Genomic DNA, 26,657 nt, shown 5'->3' with positions numbered 1-26,657 from the left:
AACGAAGCTACAAAAAACTATCAAAAGTGCTCCTGATGTGAAGGACCTCCATGGAAATGAAACCTGATTAGTTAGAGAAGACTATAATATGCACAAGGAGTATTTTATGATGGCACTAGTCAAAGATACAGATGGCATAAAACCAAAGTATGAAGATCTTATCAATCGAACATGGAAGGATGCATCCAAAAATAGGAACAATAAATGAGGAGTGTCCATATAGTAAGTGTTCCATCTCACCGAAATGCATAGTTACCCAGCCACTACAACCACCTAGTACATAGGGAAAAATACTAAATACATGGTTCACTCCATTGAACCAAGGAATCATAAGAACCTAAAATTTAAATCCCCCTAATGATAATAAGGGCCAATATCTCCTATAGAAAGAGGAATCAAGAACATTGGGAGAGCAAAAGAAGAATATAATAGTGTTAAGAGGGTTAGGCTCTGGACACAAAAACATGAGGTTAATTTTGTGGAAGGAAGACACACTTGACATAAGTAGAAGGCACTAAAAGGAAAACAACTACCCCTGTTAGGATCCTAGTGGGTGGCCTTCACTAGTACCTTAGGGCTTTGGTGTAATGTTTTGTACCATGTGGTACTAGAGTCTCCACCCAAGTTTGAGTCTCGGAGTGGGTGGCAACACTGACATTTTAGTGTTCATCTAAGGCTCATATGGCCAAGGGAGGCCCCACTATATGTGTGCACATCCAACCTAGAGTTTGGACTATGGAGTGTGGTGGGATGTTAGGATCCTAATGGGTGGCCTTCACTAGCACCTTTGGGTTTTGGTGCAATGGTTCATACCACACCCCTCCCCACCCCCCCATGGCACTTTATCATCAATGCATGTACAATAAGACTCAAAGAAGTTTAAGATCTTGAGAAGCAAGGAGTGGAGTGGTACTTTATCTTAGTGTGTTTGCATAAACATGCTTACAAATGATATCAATAATTATTAGAAAGGGTAGAGAATTGATACAACAAATAGTACAACCCAAAAGGAGACATCTTATACCATGAAAATGATCCCTAGACCTGAAACAACCAAGTCATACACCATAGTGCAATAAAAAAAAATTAAGTAGAAAGATCTTAGAGAAAAATCTAGAAGAAAACATAGCATTGTTGGAAAGAGAACTGAACAAGCTTTCTAACAATAGAATGTTTTCAAAAAATGGATAGAAAATGCTCAAGTTATGCCCTCTAAAGTGTAAAATAGAACCCCAAACTTTGACTACCAAAATAGAAAATCAAACTACATCAATATCTGAAAATTCTTGTACCATCAGAATGGGCTTGGAATTAGCTTTTCGATGATTTTTTTTTTGCCAAAAGTGAAGTCCATTTGCTCAAGTTATGACCAAAAAACCAAGCATTTCTCTATAAGAGCCTAAAGGGAATGTAGGAGGGTGATGTAGTGATGATGTCAAAATTTTATAGCATGAAATTTGATTGTTATGTGGCCATCATGGCAAAAAAATATTGTCATGTCAATGTTATGGGACCTGTTGATGATGTGGCTTGGGTTGCGTGTCACTATGAGACCTGCTGATGATGTGGCACAAAATATGGAATGTTGATTATGCATGCAAGACTAGTGATTTCTATGTACATGGCCGATGATGTGGCCCAAGCCATATGTCAATATGGGACCCAATGATGACATTGCTTAGGTCACTCTGCCTAGTCGTTCTAAAGTTTCAAAGATCTCCAAACAAGAATGAGTAGCTATAGATTCAAGGCTTTGATACCATGTTAGAGTTGATGAAAAAATAACTTAGGAAGCCCAAATTATAATCTAACAAAAAATACCTTGTTGCATGGAAGAAATCTGGAGCATGAACACCAAATAGCTCTCAACAATGAAAAATTGTATTAAGAGAGAAACTCTGAGAATGAGTGTTGTGTTATTGAAGTGCTTCAATACAAAGGGGTGAACATCCCTAAATAGGATTTTTCCCTCACACCAAAGTGGTGTGTATCATCCACTCACAAGGTGGAGTGACTCGTCCACTCACAAGGTGGAGTGACTCATCCACCCACAAGGTAGAATGAGTCATCCACTCACAAAGTGGACACATTTAATAATGCAAATGCATTATTAAATGTTGAGTGCTAATTCACTATGCAGATAGTGAAATCTTAAGAGGTAAAGGTGAAATAGCCTTTTAATTTACCATGAGGTAAAAGGTGGTAACACCTTTACTATGCAAGAGTTAAAGGTTATAAACCTTAACTTTAACAAATAGTTTATGGAGGGAAACCTAGTACAATGTTCCAAAATATGAAACATCCTAAATAAGTGCAAAACCCTCCTTCAAAAAGGTATCAAATGACAACTAGATAATGGGGAAAGCATCAAATTCTAAAGGGATAGCTAGATTGATGTCCTAACCATGAAACCAAATAGATACATGCACATGTGCACTTTTCTTGTTCCTACATTGGTTGAGAAGATGGTTGGCTACTTTAGCCAAGGGAGGTGGACCAATTTGGATCATTTGGTGGTGGATTACATAGGAGTCCAAAATTTTGCAAAGGATCTAATGGTCGACCTTCAAAAAACCTTAATTCCTTTGTTTGGACAAGAAGACAAGATTATGTGGTCTCCTACTATGTACGACCTATTCACTTTAAAGTTGGCTAATGACTTGACTATAGCATCCATCAATGACTACCAGAATTGTGCTAACATCTATAACCCACATCTAATACCCAAAGTTAATTTTTTTGGTGGACTCTTTTGCATGGGAAATTTCTTACCAAGGATAACCTTGTTAACCAAGACTTTAACCTAGGAAAATAATGCACTATGTGTACGATGGTGGAAGAGAACAACAATAATCTTTTCATTCACTATCAATTTGCCTCTCTTATCTGGTAGTAGATCCTTGATAAATTAAAACTTAAATGGGCAATTAATGAGGATATAAAATGATTTGTCAACTGACAATGCTCTTCCAACCACCCTCTCATCAATATCATATGGAAACTAATACCCCCACACATAAGTCAATGCATAAAGAAGAAAGTGAATAACAAGATATTAAAAAATGAGGAAAGCACCCCTCAAACCATACTTCACATGGATTTGTGGTTTCTTATGGAGAATATCTCTACTTTCAAGTGGAAATTCCCTAACTTCCTTCTTCTCTCTTGGATCAAGAATTTGCTAAGGATTGGAACATCTTGCAGGGGTTTGAAAATTTTGATAATTCCAAAAGTGTGGTGAGAGAAAATATTAAATAGTGAATCATGGGCCTCTAAAAGGCAATTGTTTTAAGATCTTTTTATCTTATTTTTAAGCATTTATCTTGCAGAAACAATCATGACTTTATGGTTTTCAAAAAATAAGCTTATGTTTTCATGCATGTTCTCTATATATGATGAGACATTAAGTAGAAGTATGAATACTTCAAATATGCTATAATTGCTTGAATTTATGGATAAAAATGGTATAATAAAGTGTTGTTGTATGCTGATAAATGTTTCCTCATTTATGTGATGTCTTGGGTAGTTTTCCTCCTATAGCCATAGGATTTGCAAGAGTGGTAATTTTAACTTATACCTTTTCTAATATTGATGATAAAATAAATATATGCATGTCAAAGTGATGTGCGCATCGAATGATTTTTAGGTACTTTTTGCGAATATTCAAGAGTCAACACCTTAGCGTCAAAGTTAGAGCCAACTAGATTGTTGAATCATTGCAAGTAGAGCAAGTCATTATATGCTTTCTATTGGAGCAATGCACAAATATAGCTTCCAAAACCTACTATATTCCTAGAGGATTTATTCATGGTTAATGGTGATTCTATTTCAAACTTATGAGTCTATAATTAATCCTCATTAATGGAGTGATCATAGAATTAGGAAGTAGTTATAGTTTCCTTTTAAATAATTTTTGATGTAGCTTCAAGAGCATTTTTTGGAAAAACAAAGAAGATAGATTGATTTTCATAGCAGTTGAGTATGATTCCATTTTTAGTTAAGTGTAATTTCTTCACCATGAATGAATAGAATGAGCAGTTCAAGTCTATTTCTCTTATCTTGATTGTCTTTTTTGTTCACTCATCCAAGGGGCCCACTTGGTAAGTGAACTATTCTGTTAGAATAGATTTCATTTCCTTGTTTGTTTCCTTGCAAGATATAATTGTGTTGCTTCTAAAACCATTGATAATAGAATCAATGAATTGTTCTTGCAGCATAGGTGAATAAATAGGTTCTACTATTGCAGCATTACTTTCAAGCTTTAAGTTGTTTTTTTCTTCTAGTTGCTAGCATATAATTCCTTCAACATTTCCTTTGTATTAGTTGTAATAACTTGAAGGAGAATTAGAGCATAGACTTTGCAGTCATCCTCTCAAGTTTATGCTCCTAGGTTTACAAATTAAATGAAGTCAGTTTACTATTTTAAGTAAACATATGATGTTGCCTAACCATAAAATCACTATAAAAGGATGTCCAATCCTTTGTTATTAAAGTAATAAGCTGACCGGACATTTTTGAGGAGGTGTCAATCTAGTTCAACCTTGAAATCATTATGTTAGTTTAAATTTTGCATTATTTTGCATGCATAGAAGAAGAGACTTCCATGGGAGATTTCTTCCCCATAATATTTAAGAAGACATTTTTAATCTTGAGCTTGAAGAACCTCATAGTGAGAATGAAGAAGAAGAACCTTTTGAAAATCCATTCGTTGTTGCTCAAGAATGAATACCCTTATCCTCCAATGAATCCTTGCATTTGAATGATCTCTTTACTGAATCTAAATACTAAGATAATCCACTTGCCCTTGTTATCTATCAAAAACCACCACTAGGTCCTCCTCCTACAATGGCTCAGCCTCGACCTACATTTCCCTTTCTTGTCCCTCATAAACAAGGTAATCAAAACTTGAAGAACATATCTTCTACTGCACTTCCAAAGTTCTATGGCCTAATTACTGAAGACTTTGAAACCTTCCTCTTTGAGTTTGATATCCTTTGCAGAAGTTGTGACTATACAAATAATGCTCACAAGCTAAATTTGTTTCCATCCACCTTAAAGGAAGCTATTCTAAGATGGTTCATGGGGTTGGGTGCCAATGTTGTAGTAGATTGGCTTGCGTTGAGCAACTTGTTTCTAACAAAGTACAAAGAATACTACAAGGGTTGAGATTTGAAAGGGGGTGACATTTTCAAAATGTCCCAAAAGGATGATGAAACCTTGGAAGACTATGTTTCACGATTCATGTTCAACATGCAACATAATACACAACATCAACTAAATGAAGAATCAAAGAAACACCTTTTCCTGAGAGGTGTAAATGATGGGAGTATTGAAGCTCTAGATTTAATAGTAGGAGGAGATATCACTCAAAAAACTAGACTGATATATAGAGTATATGTCTGAATTGTTCCAGAGCCACTATGAAGAAAGGTATGGGACTTAGAGATCTACCACATAAGTCTAATGGCACTTTAGGAGTATCAAAGATGAAACTATCTAATTTACTGTCATATTTCAAACAATACATTATTAATGATGTAGCCACTCAGTTGGATACCATGTAGGCTAGAAGGAAAAAGGATGAAGTTGATGCTATGTTAGTTGAATTCTATCCATACTATAGGGAGAAGAAAATGCACTGTATATGCAAGTTTGTTGCAAGCCTGTAGACACAACCAATACCTACTGAGTTTAAATCCATTGAATAAAATGAAGAAGTTCTCTATGTTGCTCAACAAAGACCATGGGCTCAAAGACAAGGTATGCCACAAGATCCTCTTCAAAGTTATAAGAGTAAAAATCAATGGAAAAATACTAGTTTTGGTAGAAATAATAATTGGCAACAACCTCAGCAAGATTGGCAGCAACCTCAGTAAGGTTGGCAATAACCTCAGCATGGGTGGCAGCAACCTCAGCAAGGTCAACAGCAAAACCAAAATTGGAATCCCCAACCTAGTCAACAAGCTCTAATACCACCACCTCAACAGTAGGCTCTAATGCCTCCTCCTGTAGCCAATAATGCTTATCCCAAGCAAACTTAACTACCAATTCAACCTAATCCTGATCCCAACAATACCAAATAGCCACCACAATAGCAAAGCTATGTTATTTCCTTAAATGATATCCACTTAAGGTCATGCACTACTCTTCCTTCACCCCAAAAGAATATAATAGCCAAAGTTGAGGATTCCCCTACTAAACAGGAAGATTTGTGAAATCCACAAACCTCTCCTATAGCCAAAGGACCCCTATTTCCTCTAAGTTGTTGAAACAAGGTCAGCCTACAAAAAACTATGCAATAATTGATTTTCTCAATCAACTCAACCAAATGACAGTGCAGATACCATTACTTGATGTTATCAAGGAAGTCCCTACCTATACTAAAGCTATCAAGGAAGCACGTATCAAATAACTAAGAAGAAAGAAGAAGGATCCAAAAAATATTCATGTCTTAGGATAATTATCAGATTTGATCTTGAAAAAATTAACTATACCTAAATATTATGACCCTAAGAGTCCCGTGGTTACTGTCATCATTCATGGGATGCAAGTCCAAAATATTTTTTTTGACTTAGGTGCATCTATAAATTTCATAAAAAATGAGGTATTTGTTGATCCCAGATTGGTTTTAACAAATGAGTGTTTATACACTTTAGTCATTTACTTAGTTCATGCCAAACAAGTAGTACATACCAAGCATAACATGTATAAGAAAGAGCATGTCGAGTCCACAGTGAGTGCTGAGTCACTTAAGTGTCGAGTAGACAATGTATGCCAAGTGATTTAGGATCGAAGTAAGTAGTGGATGTCGAGTCACCATATAGAAAATAGTATATTCTAAGCATCAGAGACTTCAGATGTTGAGTAAGACAATTTTGTCATAGTTGTTTGTAATGGCACAAACTATTATGTAAACCATTTTTGAGCTAACTTAAAGATTGAATTATGAAATTCTGGAGATAAGGATGAATCTTAAGTTGGAATCCCTATGAATTACATGCATTCAATCAGAAAAAGGAAGGTTTGAGTGCCAAAATGGATGAATCATAGTTGTTGATTCATACCTAACCCTACATCGCCTAAGTCTTCTTAAGGATGACAAAACCTAAACTTTATATGTGTGTGGAAGGAGCAAAGAGAGAAGTTTTTCATGTGCAAATAGAGCATTCATGGTGGCTAATGTATTGTGAAGTGAAATTGTATTGCAAAATCAGTTAAAGGAGAATAGAGGAAGGGAATAGCATATAGCAGAGAGATATCTAATCAAGAAAGAATCAAGAATACATTAGTTTAGAGGTGATCAATCATCAAGCAACAAAGTACTAATTACAGGATCAATGCTAAGACATTCTAATAGGTGAATCAATTAAATCTCCTAACAAAGTAGTCCTAATAGGCTATATTGAAATCCTCTAACAAGGTGCTTACTTAGTTGTGAGTTAAAGTCCTTTAACAATGCACTCTTCTAACTGAGTTTTGAAATCTTTTAACAGGGTAAGACCTAATAGTCTGTGTAAGCCTTTAACAGGGCAGACCTTTCACAAGGTAGATCATGTTACATGATCAAACATTGTAACCTTCATTGGATACACTTTATTACTATAGTAGTGAAGATTTGTGAGTGTCATCCCTAGCCTAGTTTTACCTTTTCATTGGAGGGTTTCTGGGTAATCATATATGGTGTCATATATGTGTGAATGCTTACTTATTTACATGATTTAGATGTACATGCTTTACATGGTATTTCAATGTACTTATTAAATGTATGAGATGCATGTGTGGTGAATGTTTTATGGGTCAAATTTTAAACTATTGATTCACACCCGCCCCAGACATTTACCTTTCTTATTGTCATTCCAACAATTGGTATCAGAGCCTTGCTCTCTCAAAGAGGAGCTTTGCACCTTTGAGGAAAGATCTTGGAAATGGAAGTCTACAAGTTGGAAAAGATCATTGAGAATTGAGGAATTGAAATACAACTCATTCTACATCAATTGAATGAAGCAAGAGAAGATTTAAAGAAAACTTTGAAGAGAAGGAAGGAAATTGCTATTGAGGAGAATGGCACACAATACAAAGAGATGGACACTACTAAGCTATTTGCTAATGGAGACTCCAATGAAGTTATAGATCTAATGGAAAAGAATAGAGACCTAGGTGAAGAAATCAGAAATCTTAAGTTAGAGAAAGAATCGCAAGCCATACTACTATATGAGATGATTAAATAGAGAAAGAAAGCTATGGAAGAGAAAGCCATGACTGAAGATGACAAAAGAGTTTTGATCAATAGAGTAGAAGAGAAATTATCAGAGCTAACTAAGATCTCTAACATGCAATTGGATACTTTGAGTCAAATGATGAATGCCAACTATGAGCTGAATGTCAAGGACATTGAGATAACAACATTGAAGTTGCACAATGAGAAATTGCATAATGACCTAAAAAATGAAAAGGAATTTGTTGAAAGTTTCAATAAACCAAGTGAAGCCATCAAATACTTTAAGAAATTATCAACATCCCCTAGATCTAATAATGATACATCTAGACTGGGATGCACAAGTACTAAAGAAGGAGATCATCCAAAAGTGTTGAAGAAAGGAGCAACAAAGGTAAGAATTCCAAACCTACTTGTCATAATTGTGATAAGAAAGGACATATTGTTTATGTGTGTAGGAGAAAGATTGTAAATCAAAATGTCAAGCATAAGAGCATGGTTCACTATCATAAGTGGAACAAAAAAGGTCATCAAGCACATGAATGCAAAACTAAGACCATGCACACTCAAAGATTTGAAGGATATTGTTATAATTGTTAGAAGTATGGAAATAGAGCTTTTGAGTGCAGATCCAAACCCATGTGGTCACCAAATAGGAAAGCAAAGGTAAAGAACAATGGCAACTCTTATAACTGGGATTATAATACAAGATATAGTTTTCATTATTGTCAAGAGTATGGACATGTTCCTGAGAATTATATTAGGAAACACTTCAGAAGTGACTACAAAAGTTGGTTGAGTCAAACCACATTTTTTAGCTGTTTGAAGATTGGTCACATCAGTTGATACTATCCAACAAGGTCAAAGGCACCAAGTTGTGAGTTCAATAAAGATAAAGGCAAAGGCAAGGCAGATATTGAAGATGTCAAAAATGAAATGAACGAGACATAGAAGAAAAAGGAGGATTGTAGCACATCAAGTGGAGAAGGGATCACTTCACCTAATGGGTCAGGTGATCACACCTCATCAAACTAAGCAATCAAGAGGTATGTGGGATTGATATTCAAAAGTTATATCATACATCAGTTCCAAAGGATTTTGTACTAAAATGTTTACATAAGCATGAACAAAGATGCAAGATGTTATTAGGAATCAAAGAAAATCTTAAAGTTTTTCATGTTACTGTCGAGTATGAAAAGTTTTCGATAAGTGCTGAGTAAAATGCTAGAGGATGTCGAGCTAATAGATTGACTAGTTGATGTTGAGCTCATGATGGTTGTCAAATGAATGAAAATTATAATGGATGCCAAGTGAGCTAGAAATTGATTGATGTCAAGCTTATAGCTATGTAAGTGCTCAACATTAAATAAAATACTTCGAAGGGGTATTTGATTAATTTTTAACTCAGTTTACATCATTTCAAAATTGAGAAAGACCAAGAAGAGAAAGAGGCAATCTAGAAATTAATCCAAAGCAATTGTAGAAGATTTGAATAGTGATTCAACATCATTTTGATAGATTTTGCAAGGTATTTATCATGTGATGAGCTACGCTATTTCTATTTTAATAAACCCTAGTTTCACAAAATAGAGTCTAGTTCAAGGGGTGTAGACGGTAAAGAGGTTTTAAATGTTCAATTGGTTAGCAATGAGGTCAAACAACTAATTTTCAAAGCCATACCAGACATTGCATAAAAATAGGATCCCTCTATGCATTATCCATGATACCATCGAAAGTTTTAATGGTTCAAGATGTTAGAAAATGTTACAACTATAAGATTGTGAGTATTGGAGACATGGAGATCAAAAAAGCATATGAAAAACTTTGTGAAAATGGGATACTAAGGGAAGAATTCAAAATTGTAGAAAAGAAAAGGTTTACTCGTGCCTTAGATTTCCCAAATATTTTCAAAATTGAATGGATCAGGATTGTATTAAGTAGGATTCATGATAGTTCACTTTGGTTAGATAATGGACCTATCAAAATCACTGAAAGAATAATCCATAGGGTAACAAGGTATCCAACCCTAGATTGGCCTAAGACTTTGAGGAGCGATTCAAAAGAGGTTATTAAGAAGAATACATGAGCTGTGTGGAATAAGAGAGGAATGACAATAGACACCATTACAAATCCATTGATAGACTTTGCAGTAAGGGTAATTGTGCATATATTTTACCAATCAAGAAAATTGAACATTGTGCCTTGTGTTGCAATGGATGTGGGTTACAAGATAGTGAAGAAGGATCACACATATGATCTTGCTAAGCTACAGTTATAGCAATTGATTGAAAACCTAGGAGCAATAAGGAGAACAAAGAGTGCTCAGTGCAAATTTGGATCTATCTTGACATGTATCTTCTTCTATGTTCAGAACACATTTTCTACATTAGGCATTGTTGAATGGAAGACAAATAGGTTTGTGGCAGTACAAATAGGAGAGTTCATTGAATAGCTAGGTGAGAATTTTGAGTCAGTAATGACCAGTTACTTTGAGGACTTTAAGAAATCTATGAAAAAGAGATTGAGGATTCCAATATCATTAATGAGAAAACATTATGATGATGTTTATTTCCTAGTTGATGTTGATTTTACATTTGTTCAAGTAGCAACTCCAAGAGTAAGATGGCTAAGGCCATTAGGATATAAAATTAATGTAGATGAGGCCTCTGTAGTAATAACTACATTACTTGCAGAAGATATAGACAAAGATGCCAAAGCATTTGGTAATTATGAGATGGCTAAATCTAAGATTACCAAGGAATTAAAGACTGCCTCTATCATAAAGAAGAAGGAGAAGTTGGTAAAGAAACTAAAAGCTAAATTTGGTGAAGGTGTCGAGCAGGAAGAGGATGAAGAGGAAGAAGATAGTCAAACCCAAGCACCACTTGCATTAACACAAGGAATGGGAGAAGATCAACAAGAAGAAGGGACAAAAGTTATAGAAGGTGTCAAGGAAGAAGAAGTTGAGGAAGCACCGACCCCTATTCCTAAGAAGAAGAGAAAGGCTAAGGCTCAACTAGTGACAAGATCCAAGAAAATTGTTAAACCAAGCTAGCCCAAACCTACAACACCTACCACAAGGGCTAGTGCACATGTCATTGCACAAAAGGCTAAAGAGAATGCCAAATCTACAGAGTAGGAAGGAGGAATTGAAAAGACCAAGGAGAAAGTAAATTAGTCAAGCTGAATTTGATGAGGAAAGAACAAAATTTGATGACAATATCCAATTCCAAGTGGTGAGTCATAATCCAACTTCAGATTTAGACAATCTATGTGAGAATTTTAGAAATAGTGTAGTTCTATCAGGATTTTCTCACATTGATTCTGATAATCTTGGCAAAGTTGAAAAGAATCAAGTGGAGGAGGCAATATATGCCATGATGGAAAATTTTAAGAAAGCCCCTCTAGAGATTGCAAACTCTATGCCTAAAAGTTGATATGAAAGAGTGGAGCAGAAATGGCATTATTGTTTGAACCTAGAAAGACAAATTAGGGAGACATCACTTGCTCAAGTTATGCCTAAACTTAGCAAGGAAAAAATTGCTAAAGTAGTAAAGAAATATACTTTTAGATTTGTCCCAAAATATAGAGCCTCTCGCATATTGGAGAATAATATTGAAGATGTTGTAAAGAAGACAACACAAATGTGGAAAATTACATATGGGATAGCTATAGTAAAAGAAGGAGAATAGGGGTTAAAGATGATGAAGAAGATGACAACAATGAAAACACAATTGAGGGAGGTACATAAATGAATGTAGATGAAAAAGCAACAGCTGAGGTAGAGCAGCAAGAAGAACAGAGTGTACAAGATACACAATTGCCTAATGTCATCCCTCAACAAATATCAAGTGTAAACAATGAAACAATAATAGTAAAGGATGTTTCTGATCTCACTACTTAGAATAGCAATCCCTTAATAGAGGAAGATCTTAAAAAGATAATTGATCAATCTACAATGTAGGATAAATTGTCTGATAATCCTGTGTTAGTGAGTGTAGATGAAATTCAAAAATCAGTGACTAACACTACTAAGGAAGAGGTGAAAACACAAGAACCACCTACCATCACCCCTCAAGTCACTCATGTACAACCTTTAGATAAAGTACCAGAAGCTACACCAACAAAGGTTGATACGGTTGAAAAGGACATAGTGGAAACTCAAGCCACTATTGATACATAGAGTCAAATAGGTCAAATAGACTTATCTGCACCTCTAGCACAAGTTCAAGGTGCAATTCAAGGCATTATGGTAGAAAAAGACAAGCCTGAAGACATTGAGTTGACACCCAAGGTGAAGGAGCAAGTAGCAATTCAAGCCCTAGTAACTTTACCAAAATCTGCCACTCCTTCTAGTCACACTCTTCAGAAGCTGAGCACAAATGCAACACCCTTGCAATTCTTACTGCTAAGTCCAAGCTCATAAAATATAGAAAAGGTAATACAATATGGAGATGTAAGCCTTGATGAAGAAATTATTTTACCAAAATGTGATTATATCACAATGATAATAGAGCAAATGGGCATACTACAAGAAGCCCTGGCTAGAAAGAGGTGTCTGGAACTACTCAGAAGGGAGCATAGGAAAAAGAAAGCATTGTTTGATATTAAAGAAATCTTTCTAGATGCATTCAACCTACCTACTCCAAATGAAACCAAGCTACTTATTGAACAATTAGCAAATTTAGTGGAAAAGGTAAGTGATGAAAGCCTTGATACAAATGCAAAATTATTAGAATGATCTGAAAAGAAATTTCAAAGTAAAGTGGATGAGAAAATATCAGGTGACATAGAACTTACAAAAGTTGCATTGGTAACTAAGGTAGAGATTGTGAAAAAGGTACTTGAGAACATTTTGTCATTGTACACCAAATTGTTCAATCCCACACTCTTCACACAAGAAACAAAGAGTCACATTTTGAGCTTGGAAAGTTAAATTAATTCATCATGTGCAAAATTGTCTATGAATCTAGCTCGAGGTTAGAAGCATTTTAGAGCTTTATTGCAAACCCAACATCAATTAGCAACATTATCTGTAGAAGAATCCAACATAAGGGCCAAACTAATCAGCATCAAAACCACATTGGCCCCACACATGGAGATTTTGCACAAGGAGTTAGTATATGTAGAAACTCTTATGAAGAAAGACCCAATCTTTCTACATTAGATGGCCTAGTTCACCTTGCTGTGGAGTTGGCTATCCAAATTAAGTCTTTGGATGTAGCTTGTGAAAATTGGGATGTAGCTCTTAAGACTATTCTTGAGGTCCATAAATATTTCTTGGACAAACACACTATCAGTGTGCCCATTGACATCAATGTCAAAAAGGGGGGAAGAATAAGAAAAGGGGGAGAATGAGAGCAGAGCTAAGCAAAGGGGGAGCAACCAAAGAACAATAAGCAAGTCAAAGAGTACCAGCTAAGACACATTTACTTAGTAGGAGTATAGAATTGTGAGTACAGGAAAATCTATCAACTCAGGGGGAGTTATCAAATTTTGAGGTATAAGTTGTTACAAAATTTTGAAATTTTGAAGTTTTGTACATAAGCCAAATAAGAGATATGTTATGCTCATAAGAATAATGATATTAATGCATGACCAAGTATTTTTGACACTCATTTCAAAGGGGGAGATTGTTGATCCCAAATTGGTTTTGACAAATGAGTTTTTATACACTTAAGTCATTTACTTAATTCATGTCAAACAAGTAGTATATGCCAAGCACAACATGTATAAGAAAGAGCATGTCGAGTCCACAGTGAGTGTCGAGTCACTCATGTGCCGATTCACTCAAGTGCTAAGTAGACAATGTATGCCAAGTGATTCAGGAGTTGAGTAAGTAGTGGATGTTTAGTCATAATATAAAAAATAGTATATGTCAAGCATCAGAGACTTCAGATGTCGAGTAAGATAGTTTTGTCATAGTTGTTTGTAATGGTGTAAACCATTTTTGAGCTGACTTAAAGATTGAATCATGATATTTTGGAGATAAGGAAAAATCTTAGATTGGAATCCCTATGAATTACATGCATCCAATCAAAAAAAGGAAGGTTTAAGCAGCAAAATGGATGAATCACAGTCATGATTCATACCTAACCCTAAGTCACCTAAGTCTTCTTAAGGAGGACAAACCCTAAACTTCATATGCATGTGGAAGGAGAAAAGAGAGAAGTTTTGCATGCACAAACAAAGCATTCATGGTGGCTAAATTATTGTGAAGTGAAATTACATTGCACAATCAGTTAAAGGAGAATAGAGGAAGGGAATAGCATACAAACAAGAAACAAAGTGCTAACCATAGGATCAATTTTGAGGCATTCTAATAGGTGAATTAGTTAAATCTCCTAACAAAGTAGTCCTAATAGGTTGTATTGAAATCCTCTAACAAGGTGCTTACTTAGTTGTGAGTTAAAGTCCTTTAACAAGGCACACTTCTAATAGGGTGTTGAAATCCTTTAATAGGGCAAGACCTAACAATCTTTGTAAGCCTTTAACAATGCAGATCATGTTTCATGATCAAACATTGTAACCTTCATTGGATACACTCTATTACTGCAGTAGTGAAGATTTGTGGGTGTCATCCCCACCCCAATTTTATCTTCTCATTAGAGGGTTTCTAAGTAATCATATATGGTGTCATATATCTATGAATGCTTATTTATATGATTTAAAAGTACATATTTTACATGGTATTTTAGTTTACTTATTAAATGTATAAGATGGATGTGTGGTGAACATTTTATGGGTCAAAGTATAAACTACTGATTCACCCCCCCCGGCCCACAGCCCCCCTCAAAAGTTTACCTTTCCTATTGTAATTCCAATAGTATTTTCTTAATTGTGTATCATTGGTCTCAGAGAAATACCAACCATACTTCAGCTTGTTGACTATCAAATCGAATGCGATGATAGAAGATGTCATAGTCACCATGAATTCCTAGGAGTATCTTGTAGACTTTATTGTCCTTTCACCAAATGCTAACATGGGAGGGTATACTTTCATTTTAGGATGACCATGGTTGGCCACTGCAGATGCCTATAGCTTTTTGGTCTGATAAAATGACAATATTCAATGGTATCCATACTAAGAACCTGGCCCTATACTCCTCTGCTCATCCACTATTATTAGATGACCAAGTAATTTGGCCAGACTTGGGTGATGAAGATTCAGAGGTAAATTTCATCCATCAGCTAGTGATGATAGGTTGAGAGTCATTTGTAGACTTCAAGAAGAAGATGAGATCATCTCATCCATTATCATGAATGAATATGGAGTAGAAGGTCAAATGTGTCCTCAAGTAGAATGTATCCTAGAAACCATACTACCACCCTTGAACACACCTCAACATTCAAAAGCATCCCAATTTCTTCACTCCTTATTACCTCACGAGATGGATTCTTCTCCTATTGCCCAGTTATTAATGACAGATAAGGTTATTAAGATTAAAGTTGGTCCAATGAAGGAGCTGAATGTAAATAATCCTTATCACCTTCCCATTAGAAAATTATGTTGTAGTTATTACAGGAAAATCAAAAAGAATTTTCTTGGGACTACATGGACATAAAAGGACTAGACCCTATGTTTTGTACTCACAATATTTACATCAGTCCTAATTTTAAACTTATATGGCAGCCTCACAAGAGAGTTAACCCTATTTTAAAGGATATAGTTAAAAATGAACTACAAAAATTATTGAGTGTTGGTTTTATCTACCCCATCTCTGATAGCTAATGGGTTTCACCCTTAGTCATTGTACCAAAGAAGAGAGGAAAATGGAAAGTTTGTGTAGATTATAGGGAACTCAATTTAGCCACTGAGAAAGACCACTTTCCCTTACCATTTATAGACTAAGTTCTTGACAACCTAGCTAGCAAAAAATATTTCTCTTTTTAGGATGGTTTTAGCAGTTACAATCAAATACAAATAGCTCTAGAGGATCAAGAAAAAATAACTTTCACATGCCCATGGGGTACCTTTTCCTACTCAGTCTTACCCTTTGGCCTATGTAACACCCTAGCCACATTCCAATGAGTTGTCATAAGTATCTTTTTAGATATATATGTGTGTGCTAGAAGAAATGACCTGTTGGGAGCATGAACAAACAAGAAAACATTAGTTCAAATACATGTAACAAGAACTCATAAAAATCAAGGAAAACTAAACTAATGCTTGCTTGAGTTTTGCAACTCAAAGCAGCCAACAAATCAAGCCCTCAAGCCACCTCTACAACTCAACAAGGGCACCCATGAGAAGCCTTGTTGGTGTGTTAAGATGTGAGGTATGTTTGGTGTGCTCTCCCAAACACAACAAAATGATGAATCTCTTGAGTGAATGTGAAAATGTGAGTGAGGATGAAATATGATCCTAAGCTACATGAGATGAAGAACACTTCAAGGTATGGCTATGGAGAAAGCCATACTTGAAAGCATTCAATGGTGAAAATATGAAATGCAACAAAGAAACTAACTAGATATGCAAGCTACACTAGAAATGTAAATGAATGGAGATGCAAATGCATGAATAGCTAGACTAACAATGCAAAAATGAAAGCTAAACCAACTACCAAATAGTTAGTATGCACCTAAAAATCTCTATGAAAACTCAAACTACAATGAAAGCTCTAGCATGAAAACTCAAAACTCAAAATGACATGATAACAATACAATAATGGAAGATGCCAAATGCTTGAGAAAAGGCCTCTATTTATAGGCTCAAGAGAGGGCTTGGTGAGGTAGAATCCATGTAGATTCCACATAAGGTGACATGCAAGCCATGCAAATGGTCAAGAATTCAAAATTTTCTCACACATGTGTGAGAAAACTTGAGAAGAAGAGTGGGAAACAAGAGTGCAAAGGGGAGTGTGTAGGCATGCCATCTCACAAATGTGTGAGCACACTCTTAGGCTAATGAGGGGGATTAGGAAGAAGATTAGAAATAATTAAGTAGGATTAGATAAGTAGGCTTAAGAGGATGAAAATGATGGTTATAGGCTAGGCTCTAGGTTAGGCTTAAGATTAAATTAAATGAGATTTAATTTAATCATGGGTTTAGAGAACACATTAAGGATAGGAGTATTTAAATTAAATTTAAATACTTAGGAAAATGAACTCATTTAATTAAAATAATTTAATTAAATAAGTAGAAGAATTTGAGCAATATAATTAATTTATTAATAATTAATTACGATGTCACGGGCAATATTAAAATTAATTAATATAGTGTTTAGGGACGATTTTAAGCGTCTACAATATGTTGATCGTATGGAGATCTACATGGATGATTTTACTATTTATGGGATTAATTTTAAGGAAGAAAAAGCCAACTTACAGATAGTGCTCAAGAGATTTCAAGACTATAACATTTCCCTAAATAGTGAAAAAATGTTTTATGATGATGCAAGAAGGAGTAGTGCTAGGTCATTTCATCCAAAGGCATGCAAGTAGATCCTGCCAAGATTGAAGTCATTAGTAACTTGCCTACACTAGAGAAGCAAAAGGATGTCCAAAGTTTCCTAAGACATGTTGGATATTATAGAAGATTCATCAAAATTTTCAATCAACTTGTAGCACCCCTTTATAACCTGTTAAAAAAGGATTCTGAATTTTCCTAGGACTCTACATGTGCTACATCTTTCCTATAGCTTAAATAAGTCCTCACCACAGCACCAATTTTAAGAGGACCTAATTGGGGACTACCTTTCCACATCCATAGAAATGCCTTAGACTATTCTATAGGTGCAATGTTAGACCAAAAGATAGACTTAGTTGAACATGTTATTTATTTCATCAATAAAAATTTGCAAGGTGCAGAATTTAACTACACAGTTATTGAAAAAGAGTTACTTGAAGTTATTTATGCATTGAATAAATTTAGACACTACATTACTGGATATGAAATATTCATTCATACTGATCACTCTGTTATAAAGTATCTAATGAATAAGCCTACAATATCAGGAAGATTAGCTCACTAGTTTTTACTTATGCAGGAATTTGATATCACCATAATAGATAAACCCAACAAGGCCAATGTGGTAGCTAAATTTCTCTCTTAGTTATATGTTCTTGATGATCCTATAGCCATTGATGACAACTTTTTGGATGAACATCTTTTCTTGTTATTAGCATAGAATCCATGGTATACAAATATCACAAATTACCTCACCATAGGAAAGATGTCATCTCACTTCTTTTCCAAAGAAAGGAAGTTACTCTCTAAAAAAGTTTTATTATTCTCAAATTAATGGATTTATGTTTTATAGTAGCCTTGATCAAGTAATGTGTCTGTGCATCAGAGAAGATGAAACATATGATATCTTAAGAGCATGCCATCATGAACCCTATGGAGGTGATTTTGTAGCCAAAAGGAAAGCCTTAAAAATATTGACAACTAGGTACTATTGGCCAACATTACACAAGGATACAACCAAATATGCCAAGAAATGTGATAAGTGTCAACAAATGGGAAGGCCTGCTAAATCCATTAAAATGCCCCTACAGCACCCTTTGATAAATGGGGGATTGACTTTGTAGGCCCTATTGAACCCTCTTCACAAGGTAAATCTTATATCTTAGTTTTCCATGATTATGTAACTAAGTGGGCAAAGGCCAAACCCATGAAACAACCAAGGGATAACAATGTTGCAAAGTTCTTGTATGAATCCCTCTTTACATGATTTGGAGTTCCCAAGGAGTTGACATCTGACCAAGGATCTCAGTTTACATCCAATCTAATAGCTATTCTCATGGAAGAATATACTATTTAGCATGGTAAATCATCACATTACCACCCACAAGATAATGGCCAAGTAGAAGTTACCAACAAAGAGTTGGAAGCCATTCTCACCACAATAGTAGCACTTCATAGGAAGGATTAGGCCACATGCCTTCCTAAAGCTCTTTAGGCTTATAGAACCACTTGGAAATCTACCACAAATTTTACTCTTTTTGAGCTCATCTATACAAGATTAGTTGTAATGCTTGTAGAGTTTGAATATAAAACATTGAGGACTACTTTAGAGCTTGGTATGGAACTCACTATTGCACAAGACTGAATCCTAAGTTTAAATGGTCTTGATGAATGGTGTAAATCTACATTAAACAACACCAAACTCATCCAACGTCAATGGAAACAATCTCATGATAATTTTATCAAAGATAAAAAGGTATTTTTTAGGAGACTGGACACTTCTTATGATTCCAAGTATCAACACAATCCAGGAAAGTTTCAAACTTACTAGTTAGGACTGTATGAAATTATTGTTGTATTTCCAAATGGAGCAGTCCAGTTGTCCACTATTCATCCTATTTGATTCAAGTTACTTGTCAATAGGCATCACCTCAAGCTCTACAAAAAACCAATAATTCATTAGCAGTTCCTGCAGCAGTTTCAGTATACTAAAGTTATCCTCATTCCTATAGCCGAACAGTCTAGATCTTCTACCTTAAATGTTGTCAAATCTTGAATTCTTTCAAGCTTTTCACAATAAAAACTTTCTTTTTGAAAGTTCTTCCTCCATCTTTCATTTCATCTCACCTTGTCTCTTTTCCATCCTTCCACCCCATTCCATCACTCCATCATTTATGATGATCTTTTTCAGAACTCTTTATTATAGTGCCTACTAGGTACATGCCACATACTCTTGCAGATATTTTATTTTACTCACTCTTTATTTAGAAATCCATGTTGTTTAACTTTATTCCTCTTGAATTTCTTGGTCTGGTGGGACCCATGCCTAAACTTAGTCGGTGGGAGGGGGGAATATTCATTTTTTTCAACAACAAAAAATGAAATTGCATGTAAACTTTAAAAGCTATTATCTTATGTAATGTTTGTAGGCACACATTGATGACCTATCCTTTTCTGATTACATCATTAAGGGAGTTAAGGACATTAAAGTTGAGCTTAACCTTTAATGATAATTGGCAATGTGTTCAAGGTGACAGACCTATAAAGGAGTGAAAATTATGAGACTAGATGTAAGGAAGGATATTATGAGATTGTGTGCATTAAAAACCTTTATGAAGCATGAAGTGATAGTACGTCATTTTCTCTATCCGATGACATAATATTGCAAACTTTGTTAACTTACCATTGTTGAACTTTGGAAAATGCCATGATCTCATCAAAATTATGTTGTGAGTAACAATCGGTGGAGGTCTCCAGAGGTATGAACCAATTGATCACAGAGTTTTGTTGGGTGACATGGCTAGTTGCAAAATGTTTTAGAGAAGGGAATGGTTAGATTACTGCCTCAGTCTTAAGGGATTTCATGAGGAGGTTACCCTTCTATTTTTGAGCACCCTACAAGATGGTTTTGCAATGGTTAAGGGCCTCACAATTGAATTTATAGAAGAAGTGGTAGTCGAAGTCACTTGGTTACCTCAGGAAGGAGAAAATTGGGCAAAATATTTTGACCTACAAATAGTTAGGGCATACTTCAATATGCATTCTAACCCTCCATTGGACATTGACTAGAAGTAGCGTACCTCTAGACTATCATTGTTGTTGGAGTTTATCTACCTAGTAGTATTCATCATTGAATACTTCACTAGTGAAGATTGTTACAAATACTTGGATGCCTACATATCAAGATTCTGGCTCATCTATGGCATGATTATTGACAAGTAAATCTTCCCAATTTCCTATTTAACATTGTCAAGAAGCAAGATTCTTTAGTACAATTTGGGAAAGGATCAATCTATTTCCCATCATTGCTTGATAAAATTAGTTGTGGAAAGAGAATTGAACAAACAATCAATTGGGACATGGGAAGAGTTCTTATAGTTAAAAGAGGTAGAGACTAGGTTGGTTGGCCCTAGAGACCAAGGGGTTGGACGAAGGGAAAAGACATCTACTGGTTTTTGTAAGGTTATTCCTAAGATTGAAAAATGTTCCTGAAGCCTCTTCTCTAGTTCTAAACTAGCTAAGAAGAGAATCTATAAAGTTGATGCCTCTATCTCCAACAAAAAGGAAAGCAAAAATAGGGAAGCTTCCAGTGCCTCCAAGACCCCATTGTCTATTAAGACTAGGTATACTATTAAGGAAGGCAAAGGTAAAGTTGTGGAACATGAGGAAGACAAATTAGAACAACAACCTGATGATAAAAGTAATGATAATGAAACCCTGCACTCGCAAGAAGAGGAAGTTTCAAAAAAAACCTCCTGAAGCACCTACTGTCAAAATTTTTGCAGGCAAGAGGAATCAAAAGAATCCTCCATGCCTGTCTACACCTCCTACAAGGCAAAGTGCAAGGCTATATGAGGGAAATAAGGTTACCAAAGCCTCTATTCTAGTGGTTAACTTATAATCTTTTGAGGTTGAGGAGTCCTCTTCAGAGGAAAATTTGCAACAAAACATAGCTATTGATAATGAGTGTAATAACCAGAGTCCACAACCTGAAGTTGACCTTAATGTTAATTGTGTGATTGTTGATAGTGATAAGGAGTTTGATGAGCCTGAAGAACGTGAGGAATTTGAAGAAAGCCCTATTATGAAGGATGTTGGTGAGGATCTAGAAGACCTTCCTTTTGAGGACTATCTAGAATTTAGGCAAGAAATTATTGAGGAAGTAATGGAAAAGATCAATCAGGATGGGCTAGATATACTAGCCACAGCTGCAGCTGAATCTGGTAAGGAAGAGAATGTGGTGACAAAAATTGTCATAAGAGAAGGAGAATGCTCCACACCACAAAGTGTCAGCAAAATTCCTCATTTGACATCTAAATGGATAGACATTTTTAACTAGGAACCATTGCCACCACCCAATTTATCTACACCTTTGTCCACAAGAATCAATTTGTTTCAATAGTTGTTATTGGAAAGAGCTTAATGGAAGCTAGAAAAAGAAAAATTGAAACATATTATTAATGAATAGAGATATCAGTTGAAACAAAGCTCAGACCAGAATGAATTTTTAAAAAGGAGGATTGAACAAGTTACAGGATTGATTCCTAAACTGATGGAATGCAAATCACCTTCACCAGTATATGCATTGTTTCTCAAAGAGAAACTTATAAATTTTAAGTTGACTAGAATTGTGGAAGGGCTTAATCACTCTATTGCAACTTTGCATGAGTTTTATGATGCATTCCAATCTGTTCCAATGCCTTCAAAGAATCTATTGCATGAATTGTATATCCATAATTTAGCAGTGCCTAATGACACAGAGTGGAACTCTATTGGAAATATAAGAGGAGTAACTAAGAGGGGAGGGGTGAATCAATTACTACTAAAATAAATCCTAGATCCCTTAGATGTCAGTACAAAAATGCAAACTAAAAAATTGAATACTGTTGAAGCTTAGTAAACACACATAGAATGTTGTAACTCGGCAATAATTGAATTAGCTTGATAAGTGCTTAACATATAAACCTTTAGATGTTTTCTGTGATTAACATTACTTTAACTAAGTTGCAAACACATAACAAAAAATAGCATGAATATAGTAGACACCAAGATTTAACATGGAAACACAATTTGGGAAAAACCATCAATTGCAACTAGTTACTATTTTTCACTATTTTGAAGTGAGCACTATTAGCAGCCAACCTTATTAAAGGTTACAAAACACACTGTCAGGTGTGACCCTATTAAAGGATTTAATCACCATATTAGGAGTGGCCTAGTTAGAGGTCTTGAGATAATTCAATAGAACTGCCACCTTGTTAGAGGATTTTCAAATGGTTGTTAATCCAATTGTGTTAAGAGATTTAGATCACTGCTACAATGGTTAGAGAGTAACAATGAGATTACCTGATTGAATGCAACTGATTAACTAATTATAGATCTCTCTTCTAGATTGTACTTGATCCTTCATGATCGAATAAGGTTTTGTTGCTCCACAAGGATATTCTACTTAACCTTCAAATTTGCTTCCTCTGCTTATCATTAGATATTCAATAACATCTTCATGCCATGCATTCACAATTTTTGAAATCACAACTTGAACTTATATCTTCTAGTTTGTCAAGTCATCTCAAATACAACTTAGAATAAACAATATTCATCACCTTAGTTGACTAGAATCAATAGATAGATCAATTGAGCTTAAAACAACAAAATAAGAAAATCCTTCATTAGCTGACCTAGCTCAATAGAAACTGACTTAGAAAGGATTTCCTTTTTTAACCAACAGAAGCTCAGTTAACATTGCAAACATGGAAAAAAAATTTGGCAACCGAGTGAGCTCAATTAGCACTAGTTCCATCCAACTTTCCTTCATTACCTAAGTGATCTCGATTAACACTCACTTTCTGCAACTTTTCCTTTGATGCCCAAGTGAACTTAGTAGACACTACCTTTTGAACTAGGAAAACACAAGAAAGATCGATAGACACTAAGAACTATCTTCATTGCCTGAATGAGCTAGGCATATACTAACTGATAATGATATGACATTTGTGTAACATCAAAGACAACACACAATTAATCAATTGTATCCAATAATCTCCCTCTTTGGCATTGATGGCAACACAACATGTCATAACACAATGAAATTTTGGATTCAGACTAAGAACACTCTCTGTTAGTATGAGCTCTTCCTTTCATTGGATTTTTTTTGCAACAACTACTACCAAGTTCATTTAGAACATTCTCCCTCTTTCAGCAAACTTCTTTGGAAAACTTCTCCCTCTCTAGTTCCTTACTTTATTCTAGTTCCAAAAATTTCTCAGAGATATGACAGTAAACTTCTCCCTCTTTGACAACACATGCCAAAGACAATAATTCTATAAATATCAATGTACCTTAAGTACTAATTCATTTGCAATATACCTTTGCTAATTCTACACCAACTGAGTGATCTTCAATAGCTTCTTGTTGATGCATTCACTAAACTTCATTTAGTGAATTTCAGATGGGGAATGACCCCTATCTTACCTCTTAGATATAGAAATGCATCCTTAGGTAATGGCTTGGTGAATATTTCTGCAATTTGTTTCTTTGTATTCACATATTCCAATCTAACTTCTTTATCTTGCACTAACTCTCTTAAGAAGTGATATTTTATTACAATGTGCTTTGTTTCAGAATGCATTATTGGATTCTTCGATATATTGATTGCACTGGTGTTATCACAGCATATGACTACTGGGTCTTCGATCTCTACCTTCATTCCTTCTTATAGTTGTTTGAACCAAACAATGTTAGAACAATAGACTGCTACTACATATGCTAGTAAAGTTCTAACAACTTCTAGTCTTGCCACAAGAGAAAAAGTCTCACCATAGTCAACACCTTCTTCTTGAGAACAACCTTTGCACCTAATCTTGCTTTTTTTCTTGAAACTTTTCCATTTTCATTCAACTTATTTCTAAATACCCACTTTGTACCAATTACATTTTTATCCTTAGGTCTAGGAACAAGCGTCCAAATTTTATTCGTTTCTATCTACTCTATCTCTTCATTTATTGCTTCAATACAACTTTCATTTTCTAGAGCATCTTTAACACTTCTAGGTTCAAATTCAATAAGTAAACATGTACCTTTTAATTTGTCTCTTGTCATTGTTCCATCTAATTTGTCTTCAATAATCTAATCAAGTGCATGATGCCTTCGGACATATCTTGCTAACATAGGCTCTTTGGTTTTTGAATAAGTTCCAACATCTTCATTTTGAATTTTAGTTTCAATCTCAGGTCCTTCTTCCTATGACTCAGGTCTATCAAGCTCAGTCTGAACTAGCTTGGTAGCCTCTTACTTGATTCCTTCAGACTGTAGCTTAGGTTGCATTGTCTATAACTTGGAAACTATAGGAGTTTCCGGGGACTTGATAGATGTAGCTTATTTTCTCTCAGATGGATTTGGTAGGGTATTAGGTTCATAGTAAACAAATATTTTGTAATCTTATGGCTGCTTGTTTCTTTCTTCTTCACTCTTTTCTGCAAACTCATCAATTCTAACATGTGCACTTTCTATAATTTTATGAGTAGACAAATTCAAACATCTATATGCTTTACTTCTACAAGAGTATCCTAGAAATATTCCTTCATCACCTTTTACATCAAATTTTCCTTTTCTATATAACATTTGCTACTAAATACTTTCAAGTAACTTACATTAGGTTTGTAGCCATACCATATCAAATAAGGTGTTTTGTTTGAATCTTTCTTCAACTAAACTATATTCAAGGTATGAACTACAGTGTTGATAGCTTCCTTCCAGTGTTTGAGAGCAGCATTCTTTTCAATCATCAAGGTTCTTGCACAATCCATAATAGATATATTTCTTCTTTCAACTATACCATTCTGTTGTGGTGTACCAGGGGCTGATACTTGTCTTTTAATTCCTCTTTCAATGCAAAAATTATTGAATTCATGGGAGATGAATTCACCACCTCTGTCTGATCTTAAGCATTTTAACCTCTTTTTACTCTTACCAAATAACATTTGAACTTTTGAAAGACTTATGATTTTTCTTTGAGATACATTACTATCATCATCCTAGAATAGTCATCAACAAAAAGAATAAAAAAAAATTCTCCACTATAGCTTTCTATTCCAATAGGTCCACATAAATCTATATGAACAATTTCCAAGACTTCCTCTAACTGATAGTCTTTGCTTTTGAAGCTAGTTTTTCCCATCTTACCAATTAAGCAATTTTTGCATAAACCTATGTCAGGCTTCTTCAAACTAATAATGCCTCTTACTCTTCTATATTTTCTTATCTTGAATAGATTATCAAAATTCACATGACATAGCCTTTTGTGCCATAACCAGATTTCCTCTACTTGAGAAATAAAACATGAACAATTACTGAGATCAAGATAAAATAGATTACCTTTTGTTTGCTTGCCAGATCCAACTAGATTTCCTTTCCCATCTAGTAGTTTGGCTTGTCTATTCATGAATTCTACCATGAATCCAATGTTATTCAATTATGCTACACTCAGTAGATTATGTGTTAGTCCTTCAACCCAATAAGCATTGTCACATACAATTTCTTGGGTCAACAGGATACATCATTGTCCTTTTATTTACAAGGTCCTTTGTTTCCAAATTTTACGTACAAGGTTCATTGTTTCCAAATTTTACGCTACCTCCATCATAATATTCCATATGCTCAAATTTTGTTTTGTCACCAGTCATATGATGTGAGTAACCATTGTTAATAATCCATATATCATATTTGCTAACATGAGAGATAAGTGTCATCTTATCTCCTTTATCATTAGATTCATTTTTCATAGCAATATATACCATTTCATCTTCACTGTTATCATAATTTTTAGCTATAAAACAAGATTTCTTACCTTTTTCCTTGAAGTTCTTATAGTTCTTAGAGTCCTTCTTTCCTTTATTCTTATAGCTTTTCTTCTCATCCTTGATTTCCTTATTTGGACACCTAGCAACAATGTGACCAATTTCTTCACAAGAAAATCATATTAGAGGAACTTTACCTTTGTGCTTTCCTCTTCCTTTGGAATACTTCCTTGCAAAC

Source organism: Cupressus sempervirens, chromosome 10, assembly GCF_028749045.1.
Source record: "Cupressus sempervirens isolate cs-2001-9-10 chromosome 10, ASM2874904v1, whole genome shotgun sequence".
Lineage (NCBI taxonomy): Eukaryota > Viridiplantae > Streptophyta > Pinopsida > Cupressales > Cupressaceae > Cupressus > Cupressus sempervirens.
The sequence above is the reverse complement of the archived record's forward strand: the minus strand, read 5'-3'. Positions refer to the sequence as shown.